Here is a 5,248-nt window from a genome sequence, read left to right on the forward strand (position 1 = left end):
TAATTGGTTGCTAAATTGGTTTCTAAAATTTAGCTATCAAAGAAAATTAGTCATTAAACATTAGTTACAAAAGTTTTGTTACCAAAGGAATTAGTTTCTAAATTAGTCTTTAATTAATTAGTAACCAATTATAATTTTTTTTATTCATAATAGTGACTATTTTAATAATCAATAGTTTTTTGTTTTCTGAATTGGAATCTAAATTGGTCACTATAGTAACTAACAACTTTTGATCATTAAAATTGGTTATTGATGAGACATGTTCTTGTAGTGACACAACCACACTCTTCTAGGTCCTACTTTTGCCATCGCCGTGTCGCACCAAAGCAACAAAGCGACACCCACTATAGTGGAATTCCAGAGAACTTCCTACTAGAAGCTATTTAGGATTTGTCCTTAGGACGATCGGGTGATAAAAGTGGTATAAATGGCACATTCATATTCAAGAGGGGTTGTAGGGATGACGAAGTGTGATTGAAGGAGAAAAGAGGAAGGAGAAGGAGGAGGCGTAGATGTCTTTGACGTTGTGGGGTTTGAAGCAGAAAGAGGATGTAGGGGGATTGTGGTGATTGAAAACGTGGGAGGAGGAGGATTGTGAGTGAGGCGAGAAAAGTAGGGCTCAGGATGGGGTCGAAGAGGGATTGTTCAGAGAAAATAGGGTTTAGACCAACATGTGATCACTTTTCAAATGATATTAACACCAATTTAACGAAAGTGAACATATTGAATCCTTTTAAATAATGAAGACTACATTGAGAACAAAAGAAATTAAAGATTAAATTGAATAAACCCTTCAGATACTACCAAAATATTAATTAAGCCTTTAGTATATATGAATGCATTAAAAGTTTTATAGACAAATTTAAAACAAATTTTCAATTATAAGATTGGTGACACGCTTTTAAAATTATCTTTCATGGTGACCCTTTCTTTAAATTAAGTGTATTCTCATTTCATGCAATCCTTTTATTCAACAAAGGATTTATGATTTTCTTTCATAATAAGACTTATATTGTGTTTGTATAAGAGATTTTAACAATTCCAAGAAAACACATAGTATTTGAATTACTTACAAATGAATTCTCTTCCATTTTTAAATAGTTTGGAGTCATTGAAATATTTTAGAATTTAATTTTTTTGTTTGGATAAAAATAATTTAAATTCCTTTTTAAGGCAAAATTATGTTTTAAATATTTAGTTAACTTGGTTCTACCCTTCACCCAGAGTTGACTAAGCTTGACCTTCAACTCGGGACGCCTCATCTAGACCTTCTTCTCGAATAAACTCATCTATACCTTTGGCGTGGGCTAACTCATCTCAATCTTTATTCCATAACAACTCGTCTTGACCCTAGGTCTAGGCTAACTCTTCTTGATCTTTGATCCAACCAACTTGTCTCGACCTTTGACCCTTGTCTACCTGCCTCAAACTTCGTCATAGGTATAGACGTCTTGCTCTTAAGCCTAGCTGACTCGTCTCAACCATTAGCCAAGGCCGAATCGGCTAAACATTCATCGTGGGACGAATTGGCATGACCTTTGATTTGCGCCAAATTATCTCGATCTTTTGCCTAATCAACTCGTCCCTACCTTTAGAATAGACTGACTCGTCTTGACCTTCGGTCTGGGCATAATCATCTTGACCTTCGACCCAATTGAATTGATTCTACCGTTGGCCCGAGTTGAGTTGTCTTAACCTATGACTTTGGTCGAATCGACCCGACCTTCGGCCCGAACTTACTTGTCTTGACCTTCGCCTCGGGCCAAATTGTATCAATCATCGGCTAAGGCCGAACTGGCTCGATCATCGACTCAGACTGACTCCTCTTGACCTTTGATTCAAGCCAACTCGTCTCAATCGTAAGCCTGAGATGATTAGGCTTGACCCTCAATTCGGTCTGACTTGTCTTGGCCTTCATCTCGAGCTGACATAACTTGACCTTTGTCTCAGACCGACTTGATTGACCTTCATCTCAGATTGACTTCACTTGACCCTTGGCACGACCAACTCGTCTTGACCTTCGACACTTGTTTACCCGTCTTGAACTTCAACCTGAGTCTAGTTTTTTCAACCTTTGGCTTAAGTCTAGTCGTCTCAACCTTCAACCTGAACAACCTTTCTAAAGTTTTGGCCTCAACCGAACCATCATCATTCTTCTTAGGTTGAATATGTTCGACCTTCAATCTGTTCCAAATTAGCTCGAACTTTGGCCTATGTCGAATCAGTTCAACCTTTGACTTGTGCTAACTCATTTTGATCTTCAACCTGGTTAACCCATCCAGAACTTTGGCTTGGGTTGATCGATCTCAACCTTCAACTTGAGGCCAACTCATCTTGAACTTTGGCCCATGTCGAACCGTCTCAACCTTCAACTCAAATTTAGTTATTCCAACCTTCGACTCGAGTCTAGTCATCTTGACCTTCGACCTGAATGACTCATCTAGACCTTTGGCCTAACTGTCTTATCTTGGTTTTCGTGAGTGAAGTGAGAGTAGAGTGAGAATGAGTGAAATTTCAAATTTCAAATTTCATATTTTTAGGGTATTTGAAATTCTTCTATTTTATTCATTTGCAATACCTTAAAAAAATCATTTTCAATTTCTTTTTAATTACTTTATCCAAACAAGGAGGATTCTACACAACTTTGGATGGAGGTTTTGATGCAATGCTTTGTTGGGGGCCCAATTATGAGTGCAACTTGTATTGGGGTAACACATGGCCACTAGAGGTTGTAGCCTGGTGGTTTTGGCAGTCCAGTGGAGTGTTCAAGATCGTGGCTCGTACGGATGGGTTCCAGAAGATGTCCCTCCTCGGTGTTATTTGACGAGTTTGGTGGTCTAGGAAAAAATACGGACTACGGTTCGTATTGGAGAACTCCACTTGGTGTTACGGATTGTGGCTGTGACAAATTTATTCCCCGTGTGGACTATTAGGTGGTGGCCTGTAGTCGGAGGGGCGAGTAGACACTCGTGGCAGCAAATATCGATCAATGTAATCATCAAAGGGTGTAGAATCAAGAGGCATCAAGAGGAAGATTTGTAGGTCAAGGATTAAGGGTTGTGGCTTGTGAGTCTTAGGAAAAACAACGCTGTTACCGGGTTTTGGTGAATAGGTAAGGGTTGTGCTCTTGCTTGGTTTTGGTGAGCAAACAAAGGTGGTTGCTTGTAAGTCCTAAGAAAAGTAATGCTCTTACCGGGTTTTGGTGAACAGGTAAGGATTGTTGTTTGTTCTTCCCATGAGGCATTGGGGCGTAGGAAAGGAAACTAGTTGGTTATGAGAGAATAACATACTATGTGATGAGACTTGAGAGTATTAGAAGTGTTGGAATATTGAATGATTATTTATTATGTTGTGTAGTGCACTTTTATTCTGTTGAGCTCACCCTATCTGCTTGTATTTGGCGATGATCGTGTAATGCGTTACACGGGAGCAGATGATGTTGCAGGTGTTGCTGGTGAAACATAGTTTCAGAGAGGGGCTAGATTGGGGAAAAACCTTTATGATGTTTTCTTGTTTTATGAATTTTAAACATTTTGTAAACATTTATCTTACCAGACTCGGAATTTGTAATCGACAATTATAGTTTGTGGATTTTGGTTTATTGCGGTATAATAAATGTTTTAAATTTTCTCGCGTTTTGGGAAAATGAATTATCATAAATGCAATTTTATACTTATTCCCTATTTTAATTATTTAAATTGGTAATATTCGGTCAGGATGTTATAGTAGACCAGGAGATCATTAGTTCCATGTTTAGTTATTTGGTGTTTTCCAATGTTGCACACTTTCAAACTATTTTTCTTTTGGACCATGTTCTTTACTTCTTGTAAAATATATGTACTACACCTTACTATATTATGTAATGTAGTTTATTATTATTTAGCTTGATTAAATTTTAACATTCATAAACCAATAAAAATATTGTTTATAAGCAGGTAAAAGTTGTCAATATTACCAAAAAAATATTTTTGTTGTTTATGCTAATTAGCGACCAATTTTATTGGTGGTTGTTGGTCTTATAATTTTGCCACCCCTTTAACGCCCAATCTTTTTCATTGTTGAACTGTGCATAAAATTAAAAAGTTAGCGACCAACCAATATTAGTTGCTGTTGATTCCAAAATTTGCCATCGATCAGTGAAAAAAAATTGAATGCAAATAATTTAATCACAGTTTAATGACTGAAATAGTTGGTCGCTACCTTCATTCCTTCTGCAACCAAACTAGCTACTGAATTTAGTATCACTTCTTGATTGCTAAATTAGTCTCCTATGTTTGGAAAGTGACCAAACTTTTAGCGACTAAATAGTAACCAATATTTTGGTAGCTATTTAGCGACTAATAAAAATCGGTCGCTAATTTTTATGCTACCAAGGGCTTTTTTACTATATAAATTTGGTCACAAAATTTTGTCACAAAAGGTGTTAGCGACTAATTTATGTTATTTAGCAACTGAAATTGGAGGTCGGTAAAATACATTTTTTTTGTGATATGAGACTGCTCCATTAGTCGAGTTGAATGGAATATTTGGTTTGTTTACTTGTTTTACTTGTTTTTGTTTCGATCATTTAAAATTTTGGGATTTTTGTTAGAAAGTGTAGAGTTAGAAACTAGTTTCATTTTCTAAGTTAGGAATATATGTGTGAAGGTGATCTAGGAAAAACTCTAGTTAGGAAAGTCAAGGTTTTTAAGCCTGTCCGATTTGGCTCGCCTTTCTTTCTTGGGAGAGTACTTGGTAAACTTCCATATGTTTTACTTTTAATGAAGAAGGAAAGAATTTTTTGAAATGGTTATTATTTTTCAGATGTGTTGGGATTTTAAACACTTTGTGACTTTATTTTCAAAACTAAGGGTTTTCCTTTGTTATGTTAGTTTACTCTTATTTCTGGTTGTGTTTTTAGTCTGTTTGTTTTTTACTGTGTTGATTGTGTATTTTTACACTAGAGTAGAGAATATTCAATGAGTGAAAGAGATGAAATTAGAAAAAATTATTTAAAATGAGCTTCATATCAAATACAACTTCAAAACTATCATTTTTCTAAGGAGAAACATACAAGGAGATTTCAATACTAAATTATGTATACTTTTATTATATTTGTGACAATGATTAAATATATAAATTTTAAGTATATTATTTTGGCTTCAAAATTTTTTGTCAAGATCTATCACTAGCAGGTAGTGATGCACATCAGTGAAATATGAGAGTTGGGACATGACCAGTAAATATATGGGTAGTCTTAGAGTTTTGT

This window comes from Vigna unguiculata, chromosome 5, assembly GCF_037176805.1.
Source record: "Vigna unguiculata cultivar grain cowpea cultivar isolate G323 ecotype 2 chromosome 5, ASM3717680v1, whole genome shotgun sequence".
Taxonomy (NCBI): domain Eukaryota; kingdom Viridiplantae; phylum Streptophyta; class Magnoliopsida; order Fabales; family Fabaceae; genus Vigna; species Vigna unguiculata.